A 10,551-nucleotide genomic window follows, 5' to 3' on the forward strand; every position below is an offset into this window, starting at 1 on the left:
TAAACTTTTGCTTCATGTTTTTAACTTTTTGGTGAAAATTTCCTTTCCTTATTTTTGTTTTTCAAGATTGACTTCTTCTATTGTAAATTTTTGCCGAATATCAGCGTTGAACAGCATTTGGGAGTAGAAAAATAAACTCCTTGGTTAATTTTTAATCTAGGATTAGCGTTAATCGGCTTTTGAACAACCGGGCCCTGGATTTTACGGTAATCACATGTCTGTGATGTTCCGGTTGAAACTGTGCAATGGCTGTTTCCAATCTGTTTAAAAATCACAGCCCCGAGAAATAATAGCCGTATATAAACTTTCATTGGTTTAAAATAACATTAAATGAAAAGGAAAGCAAGATTTCTCTGTCATCTACCGCATTCTCGTTGCTCGTGCATTCATCCATCCGCATTTCGGTTTCTTGTATCAAATTTTACAGCTTTGGGTTCCCCCTTCGTATTACATTTTGTTTCTTGGCAGTTGTCGTACCCAGATTTCTCTCACCTTATTCCTTGCCGCCATATTGAAAGAATTTGCATATTTGTCCATCCTTGATGAACAAATTTGATCACGTGATCCGCTGTGTCCACTAATTTGACCTAATTTCCATTCCTCAAACTGACATTGGACATTTCGTAACAATTACGCGACGCAATATCCCATGTTAATATTGACAAGCTTACTGCTCTAAAAAGTATGAAAACAGGCAGAATTACAGCTTTAGTTCAACAAGAAATAGCGTTTCTAGGCTATGCCGTGCTGATCTACAGTATTTAGGTCTAAAAACCCCGTTGAAGACGGTTAACTTTCAATTGTTTTGCTGGGTACTACTATTTCAATATCTCTAAAAAATTCGTTTTTTCGGGAGGTTGTCTCATTAGTCTAGTGGATATCGGAAACTGCACGGTGAAGCCATCCCATTCGGGTTCAACTCTTTGCCTCGCCTATTGTCAATCTTCTCAGCTTGTTTAAAATCTTTGTTTTGTTGAAGTAGATTTGAAGTCTAAAGTAGACTGTACGTCGTATAAGTTGAATAAAAAGGGAAATGTCAGTTTGAGGGAGGAAGAAGTGATGACCGGTCTTCTTCCGACCCACCGCCATATTGAAAGCCGAGAAGACCCTGGGAACGAGGCTGCCTCCGCCATGTGCACGGACACCAAAATGGCGGAAAATGGCGCACGTGAATCACGGGTAATGCGATCACGCGTTGCATACGTAATAAGAATGGAAATTAAAAATGGTAGTTCGAACGAAAACAAACAAGGTACAAATATAAAAATATACATATAGAACGCATATAAAATAAAGAGAACAAACAAAAATAATGTGCTTATATAACTTATATTTCAATTAATGGGAAGGGAAGTAAAATAGATCAAAGCAAAATAAAACAAATATAGAACGAAAATAAAAATACGTCACAGAAATGGAATAGATGCATTACATAGTAAAGCTGTTTGAATATTGACTGGAAAGGCGCGCCATATTCGGCTCCAAGACTTGCTTGCGGGCAATTGTTGTTCATTTCCCGATTATTCCGTTCGCGCTTGCAGCTTTCAAGTCGAGATTTTTCCTGGTAACGCACACTACATGCGTGGTAATACTATCACTGTAACTCTATGTACGCGCAAGCTACAATGAAAATCCCTAAATTTCCGATCAATGTATGGCTGACTTACAATTGATCAATTCGTTTTCTATTCGATCCCTTAGTTTTTTTATCGAGTCTAAGATCCACTACTTTCCAATTCACTTCACACTAAACCCATGCTGATGATAATAATTTAATGAACCTTGTGGTTGAAAAATCGACATAAAAGAGATGTATATGTAAATTACTAAATAATCATTATGACGTTAAAGCAGGTTGTGATTTACAGAGTGTTTTTTTCTCTTGTAAACTCCGTTTTTCGGCCACGGAAAAAAAAGTACTTGCTACCCGAGAACTAAACAGCCCTTCCACGAATTACTCCGTCTCGAAAATCTTGCATTTCAACAAAACCTACAAGGCCAGCTGAATATTTTCGATCGGCAGATAACATTGTTTTCATGTCCCAAATTCATTAGTTTTGTTCGCTGTTGTTAGCGTCTGAGTCATTAAACAGGTCTTCAAAACGCTTGTTCTTTGTTTTGAAGAATTGAAATTTTATGATGTCACTGAAATAAGTTTATTCTTCATTCAAGACCAGACACCTGGAGCATTAAAAATCCATGGCTCATTATCATAATGCTTGCATTGTAGGCAAGTCCCATTGCCGACTATATTGCTCCTAAAAAGTAACTCACCTAAACTCAACCCATCGGCACCTTGTTTATAATAAAAGGAACCATGGGATAACGTTTTTGTTAAGAGAAAACGTCAATAGTTTGAAGTGAAAGCGCTTTTCGGGGAATCATTGAATGAAATTTGAAACCGCTTTCTGTTTTCTAAGCGTGACGTCACTTCTTTTAAGAAATAACTCACAGAAGTGACAGCTGGTTAAATTTAAACCGCAAGGAAAACTTCCTTTCGAAGTCTTCTCGAGAACGGGGATTTACCCGAAGTTGTTTCGCGCGCATTTTTGTAAAGCTCTTTCAAATTAGACAAAAGTTGCAAGCAAACAAAGGAGAATTCGTTGATTGGTGGCACGAAGTTCCGCTTTAATGTGAACTTTCAGGCGCGTTGGTATTGGGCGCGTTGCTTGGATGCGAGCAAGATAAAACTAGAGATGAGTGAACTGGTAGGACTTACTGGATACGCGAGCAGTAAATTGACACCGGAAAATGGAGAAAAACGTCCACTTTACAATTCCCCCGGGGCTTACTGACTTACTCGAGGAATTTGTCGTCAAGTGCATTCAGGAAAATCCTAGCGATCTTGTCGAATTCGCCGCTGATTACTTCAACATGTTGCGGTTGGGAAGAAAAAAGAAGGACAGCAAAGCCAGCAAAGAAGCGTCGTCGTCTAAGCCAGAGAAGAAGGAAAGCGTTGAAGACAAAGATGAACTACCAGAGCCTCCAAAAATGCCAGCTCGCGGGCGAAGAAAGGCTGTTGCAGCCGAAGCATATAATCCAAACGAAAACAATGCTGAAGTCAAGCCTGTCGTTCATCCGAAAACAGACGAACAATTACAGCGCTTGAAGAAATCGGTCGAGAATATTTTACTCTTCAAATCGTGCGACCGTGACCAGCTGAAAGAAATTCTGAACGCGATGTTTGAAAAGAAGGTAAAACCCGAAGACGAAATAATCCGCCAAGGAGCAGACGGAGATAATTTTTATGTAATTGATAATGGAGTCTTCGATGTTTTCATTAAGAATGGCGGCAAAGAAGTTAAAGTGCACACTTTCAAGAACTCGGGAAGCTTCGGAGAGTTGGCTCTGATGTACAACTGCCCAAGAAACGCCACCATCATAGCAAAATCGGAAGGGAGCATCTGGGCCCTCGACCAAGCCACCTTTCGACGGATTGTTGTTGGAGCCGCAGCGAGGAAACGACAAATGTACGAAGCGCTTCTTGAAAACGTGCCTATGCTTGCCGAGTTGCAGCCCTACGAAAGGATGAACCTAGCCGACGCTTTAGAAACGAAAATCTTCGAAGAAGGCGAGTGTATTATTCGTGAGAAAGACGACGCGGATTGTATGTATTTTATTGAGGAAGGGACAGTTCGAGTTACTGTTTCCGACAAGGAAATTTCGCAGCTTACCAAAGGGGCGTATTTTGGTGAACTCGCACTTGTTTTAAATCAACCGCGATCCGCTTCCATTTTCGCGTTTGGAGGGGAAGCAAAGTGTGCTCGTCTTAACGTAGACGCTTTTGAACGTCTACTTGGACCGTGCATGGACATTATGAAGCGAAATATTGGAGAATATGAAAAACAGAGAATGAAGCTTGGCTTGGACTCTTAGCTTATACACTCATTCTTGTTGACAGGCTTGCTAAAACACCTGCTCATTGTGGCACGGTGGCGAGAAAAACTGAAAAATATATTACAAAAAATATATCCGTCGCCAACTTGACCTGTTCCTGTGCCCACGAAATTGGAAGAAATTTGGTTATTTTTGTTCAGCATTTTGGTATTGAATATAATTTCAAAGGAAACTGGTGATTTCATGGAAAACAAACCGGTCGCCAGAGCTTTTCTAATTACTTATGCAACAGCCGAGTCTTTGCATTTTAATTCTTATTCATTGTCTTTGCTGCGTTATGTTTTTAAGACTTCGCTTCACGTCCTCGTTATTTCTTTAATTGAATTTCTATGATTTAAACTGTAACTCTAACGCATTTGCCTTTCCTTCAAAGTTTATCGCGATATCCACAACAAACACAAATTTAGCTCTTTTTTTTCAGTATTTCGAATTGAGCAGAGATTGTACTCGTGTTTTAGTTTGTTGTGAAATGTTATCTCACAACGATGACCTTTGCCGTTTTGTCGTCTGATGATGTAAAAGGATAATTTTCTCGGTCACAGATGAAGAAGCATTTAAAATTGAAAGAAAGCAGCATTATACTTACAAGACTCTCGTTATAATATGAATTTTGTTCAATTTAAATTTCATTGTTTTCACTTTTGTTACTGGGCATACCGTGACCGTGTAACATTGTGACTTGTTTTATGACTATTGTTATCTCATGATTCGACGTCTTCATGTTACCACAAAATAATATTTATGTCTCGCTTGTATTCAAATGATGGTGTTCTGCGGTTCATTTAGTAAAAACGTAATGTAAGCTACTAAAATCTAATAGTGAGATGTACAGTGAAATAAATGACTTCTTCTGAGCCTTATATCTTTGTCACATTTTAATTTTATACGAATTTGGTAATCTGTTCTAATCTGATACCCCTTGTGGAACTTCAACTGAAATAAATGCTGCTCAATGGCTTGTCATGGCTCGTATTTCGCGCGACAGATCTTTTTATCAGACCTGTTGATCTCGTGTATGGTTAAAAGCCTTTTTAGAGGAAAAAGAACCATAAGTCATCATTGACATTCTTTTCAAAATTGACTTGTAGGAGGCCAAAGCCAATTTTCGTGGGAAAGAGGTGCGTTCCTTAGAGCCTGCAAGCTGAAATACAAACCGCCTGAAGATGCCTTCTAGGATTTTTGTTGCACATAGTTATTCCCAGCTCGAAAGCCCGGTTTTGTACGATTCACTACCAGGATTTTTATTGTTACACAATTTTTGCAATGAAGATATCGAAAATCAGTCATTCAAGGAATGGTTTAATGAATTTCAGGAGGAAAACCATTATGTCCGCTACGTGTATCATGAACTGGGACTTTTCAAATAGAGGTTATCTTGCTAGGAGATTTGTTTATTAAGTTTTGAAACATTATTAACTTATTGTTTAATTTCTAAGTATCCAGTTTGGTAGTATCCACCAACTGAGCGTGAGGCTAGACCAATCGATAATTGAAAATACGGCATTTGACCCACTTATCAAATGGATTTAATTTTGGATTTGTGGCCATTCTGTCTACGTTGTGGGAGGTCTTGGAATCAAACAGGTATGTTTTTATAATGTTATTATTATTATTATTGAAAAACAGACAAACAAACGAACAAACATGGACGCGTTTCATTTTTGTCCGCTCAAAAGCAATCGTATCCCGACGGTTATTTTATTTGTTCGACCAATAATAACACGAGAGATTGGAATGGCAAAATTGCCATGCAATCGTCTTCGGAGCGATGCGCCAGTCAGTGATGGCATTATCTCAGATAAACCCGGCCTTTATCATGGGAATTTTAAAATAAGCCAGTTATCGTACAGAAATTCAGTTGTTGAACTTCAAGAAGGAGGATTTGAACTGCATTTTGTAATTTAGTTTAACGGTTGTAATTTAGCGCTCCCTTCTCCTTGTCATGAAATACATCTCTAGGCAACATTTTCATTTCAGAAAAGATTGATTTACATAGCCAAAGTGCGTTCTGACATTACTTTATTTGCCGACGCTAGTATCTTTCCGTCAGAGACTGTTTATTTTTGATGGACGAGAGGAGGAGTGGGGTGGGGGTCAAGTGGAAATTTTAGGGGCTGCCCCAAAAATGTATTAAACGTGGCTAGGGTCCTCCTGAAATATTTGAAACTTAGTGGTTGGTACCAATACAAATCACAAGTCACACGTACAGGCTATGGTTTCCCTGGTACTCCGAGGAAGAGTGTTCATCGAGAAATTAGAAACTCATTTTGCTATTTAGTATCTGAGGAAAATTCTATGTAGAAACCCTGGGAGCGAAGCTTGTAAAGTGCAAAGTAGAGGCCTCTTTATAACAGTTCTTGTTGATTAATAGTAATGTATGAAATCACAGCATATCATACCTTTTAACATTGCAAAATAAAGAGTGTGCATGTCATTTCACACATAAATCATTTGTGCTTGTGTGAAGGGGTCACCAAGGTAAAACTACATTCTCCGGGGGAGGCCATGTTAAACGTTTGGCAAGCGGAGGGTACCATGCCACTTTTACTTACGATCAACAGAATCCCCCTTAAAAATAATGCTGTACAACTCAAAAAAGTAACACAATTTATCTCGGGCACAGGTGAAGAAGTAAGAAGTCAAGTAATAAACGTTATGATTAAGTAGGCGTTCTTCTTTTGATTTAGCGTAAGTCTATGGAATCAGATACCTCACCAAAAGAGGAATTGAAAGGAAAAATGTGCTGGCCTACATCGAGCCCCAATGCGTGGAGGCGTTAACGTGGGATGCGTTAGTCGTCACTCTGGTTATACGTGGAAAATAACAAATTTAAGGTTTAGTCAGTACTAGCCTACTGAGTAGACCTGTTTTTGGCTCGTCAGGCATTCTTTTCTCTTGCCGAGCCAAAAGAGGCTAACTCAGTACGGCGTTAGCAACACTATTCCTTCCAACAATTGATTTTTTTGGTTGGTTATTAGTTGGAGATGATTTTGGGAAGATTCAGTAAGTAGGTTCAGCGGCAGAAGCTGTTTCCTTGTACAATCGTTGATCAGTAGGAAAGTTATTTTTTTTCAACAGCTTTTTCGTGTTAAAGGCAGTTCTATGAATGGACATTTACACTTTTTCTGAGGTCAGATTAGTTGGAGGGCAAGTACGGCTTAAATTACAGCATTAAAAACAAAAGCAAGGTTAACACACCATAACACCAAACCCGGTGTGACCCATTCTCGTCCCCAGAGCCCTCCGTTACTTTTGGTCACGTGTGAACAACAGAAACGGGGGGCTCTAAGGACGAGAATGAGGGAGTTAGCCAATCTCGTATCCAGAGTCCTCGGGCTTTTTGGTCAGCGGCTCAGCGCCCGGAGAGACTCTGGGATAATGGACTGCATTTTCCCAAAAAACGCGGTCTTATTGCGCATGTTTGAGTATTTTTACTTTTGACTCGACGTTTGGTATGCTACAACATACATCTTCAGAAGTGACGGTTGAACAAATTCAAATATGATATATATAAAATAAGAGGACTTGTAACTAGAGAGTGCCGTGTGTTGTAGCATACGAAAGGTCGAGTCAAAATTAAAATTCGCTTTATGATTATGTTTGTAGCCGCTGTTTGTTTTATGTTTGAGGTTAAAACGGAAACAGACAACTGTAAACAGTAGGAAATAAATGGCGTGTTGAAAGTGTTCGAGACACAAGAACTTTAGTCTTACACACCATAAAAGAAACTGGAGAAATGATCATTACAGAGTGAAGATGAAACTTCTGACGCTTTCGGTAAGTGTATTTTTAGTCTTTCAGCGTGAATTCCATCGTGCAGAATACCATCGAAAAATTTTTGGTGGAAACGACACCAATGTCCTGTTCTACTACAATTTTATGTTTCCGTAATTCTGAATGGCTTCGACAAGACCTTCTTCCACGGATTTCTCCCCAAAGAGACTGATGTAATGTTTTCCCATGGTACTCCTGCAACAGCAACAGTAATCAGTTTTTAGCAGCGCGGGAAAATTTCTGTGCTATAAACGTCTGCTGTTTGGCGTAATTCAAACCGTCGTTTTATTATTTTTGTGATTTATATATTTCTGAGGTGCTCTAAGTTAGGGGAAAACTGCGACGTAAGAAAAAACAAACACATGTTTCAAATCTCCCTTTAAATTCTGGGGTTTCCGGTGTGGTACTTCTTTATATTACTTACCGACTTCTTGTCGGACTGCCATTGTCATGCAAGCGACCAATCAAAAAAATTGTTTAAGTCCATTATCCCAGAATCTTTCTGGGTGCTCACCCGCTGACCAAAAATCCCGAGGACTCTGGGTACGAGATTGGGGGTTAGCCAGTGTGGCCATCATGTCACTTATACGCACAACTATTTCAGCTGGTTCATTGGAAGCCATGGGCAGTTGTTTTAGTCTTGTTAAGATCTGCGAACCACAAAAAGTGGTTATGCACCCTCTTTAACTGGCAGCTACACACAACAAATGTGGTAAGCTGGGTTGGGAACAGCACGGCAAGCCTGCGTAGAGATAGTGAATGTATGGATACCTATGAAAAAGCACTTATATTCAGAGTATTTTCGTGAAGTATGGCGATCACAATCAAGCTATAACGACCGTAAACAAATTAATTATAAAACCTAGGAATCAAAATTCTGCAAATTCCCGCCAAATTTGAAGCGACTTAAGGAGATTTGTAATATCCAATTTTAAGACTTGGGCAATGATCTAATTTTCCGTTGGGTGAATGATATTGATAAAATGACTAAAAGTATTGTAAAGTGTTTGAAATCTGCCCCTTTTGAATTCGGCTACGATCCCATACACTCACTGTGCGCGTTTTCCCCACAACTAATATGGCGTCAGAAACTGTCAAAAGGTCTATCGTTGGAAGTATTCATCAAGGTCACGAACGGTTTAGTGACCTCCTTGCTCCAAACTTTCCATTTTTAACCACATTCCACATGCCTCATGCTTCATACTTTCGATAGACGTTCTCCACGTAAATGCATCATCCTCATGGCATCTCGGCTCGTCTAGTGATTCAAACCATCAAAGTTCTTTCATAAGCAATGATTACTCCTGGATTTATGTCTCGTAAAGCGAAGAATGGTCAGCAAACCGTTAAATATCAGTATACCGATTGAAAAAGGCGTTACGATGTATATGGCGTCTACAATAAGCAATCTGGTGTTGTACCCTGCACACGGTACATGTCGGTCTCCCATCCAGATACTAACCCCTCGGTCGTCTTTTGCTTATATCTATTTTTTGTATTTGATAGGGTTTTCATGGTTTAAATTGTCCGTTGTTTCAGTTTAACTCTTATAGGAGGCAGTGTAGCTCAGGAATTAAGGCGCTTGCCTTGAAGTCCGGATATTCCGGGTTCAAGACCTGCTCTGACCATTCGTTGATAAAGTTGCTCCCGGTAATCCCTGATTCAATTTCCCAGCTGCACTTGTAAATAGCCAACTGGTTTGCCTTCGGCCAGTTGGGATTCTCAAAAGTTGTTGTTCTGTTTCGTCGTTTCGTTAATGTTTCATTGGCCCTGAAAAGCCCTTATGGAGAGCGGTCAATTATGTATGTATTTTATTGTACTCTTGGTCTAAATTTGTTCATGCAATCGTGATATTAGAGACCCTTACGTCCGAGGACGAGAGCGACTACGATTGCGAGTTTTCCGTAGTGAGCATGCGAATAAGCTAACATTTTTTGAAGTGCACGTGCTCGGAACGGAAAACTCGTAGTCATCCTTGTCTTCTGATCTAAAGGCCCCTATTAAGTTAGCCAGCTGTTTACTGAAACACTCTTCCCATTTCAATACAAGTATATTCATTTCAACTTGTCTTTGCAAAGCGGCGGATAAAATTTCTCTGAGATCAGGCTTTTCTCCTTTATGGTCACTCCCATTCCCTTTCGAGACGAAAAAAAAGCATTTCGAGCAAAACATGCAATAAATGTTAAAACATATTGACATCGATATCTGACTGGTCAATAAAGCCAGAGTTTTTAACCGCCGTTTCCGTTTAGCGTTGGTTTCAACTCGCGTATTACTGTGTATATCGGATCGACTATTTATGAAAACTTCAAAGTGGCCACATTTGATGTTGTGACCTTCTAAGATTGCTCGATCGGCAATAGATTAGGTGTTATGATTAATGTTTCCAGTGAGAACTCTGAAGTGACCAATTGTCAATATATGCAAGCGTCGCTTGGTCTTTCCACTGTCCAATCCCTTTCACAAAGGTAGCAGGGATGGCGCAGTAGTGAGAGCACTCGTCTCCAACCAATGTGGCCCGGGTTCGATTCCCAGTTTCGGCGTCACATGTGGTTTGCGTTTGTTGGTTCTCTTCCCTGCTCTGAGAGAATTTTCTCCGTGTACTCCAGTTTTCCCCTCTCTACAAAAGCCATCATTGATTTGATTTGGCCCCAATTAGTGCTCTTGTGCTAAATCCATTCACTACTTGCACAAATCCCATAATACACCTCTTTTACCCCCCCCCCCCCCCAAAATCTGCATGGCTTTGTTTTCGACTTCTCTTGGGACATTTTCATGTCCCAGGAGAAATTGCAAACAATTGTTAGGCAAAAGTTTTGGGGGGTAATAGAGGTGTATTTTGGGATTGTGCAAGTAGTGAATTGACACTGAAATAAAGTT

General features: G+C 39.8%; 1 protein-coding gene and 1 pseudogene across 1 annotated transcript in view; both read left to right on the plus strand.

The window, feature by feature from the left end:
• The first annotated feature begins 2,455 nt into the window (after window positions 1–2,455).
• Window positions 2,456–4,757, plus strand: LOC137974839 (cAMP-dependent protein kinase type II regulatory subunit pseudogene; annotated as a pseudogene).
• A 118-nt stretch (window positions 4,758–4,875) lies between these two features.
• Window positions 4,876–10,551, plus strand: part of LOC137976380 (glutamate receptor ionotropic, kainate 2-like) — a 51,743-nt gene continuing 46,067 nt past the window's right edge. The window contains exons 1-3 of the mRNA XM_068823722.1: window positions 4,876–5,015; window positions 5,334–5,481; window positions 7,527–7,674. The gene's annotated coding sequence lies outside the window, so the exon portion shown is untranslated. The remainder of the gene's footprint in view (window positions 5,016–5,333; window positions 5,482–7,526; window positions 7,675–10,551) is intronic.

Source organism: Montipora foliosa, chromosome 11, assembly GCF_036669935.1.
Source record: "Montipora foliosa isolate CH-2021 chromosome 11, ASM3666993v2, whole genome shotgun sequence".
Lineage (NCBI taxonomy): Eukaryota > Metazoa > Cnidaria > Anthozoa > Scleractinia > Acroporidae > Montipora > Montipora foliosa.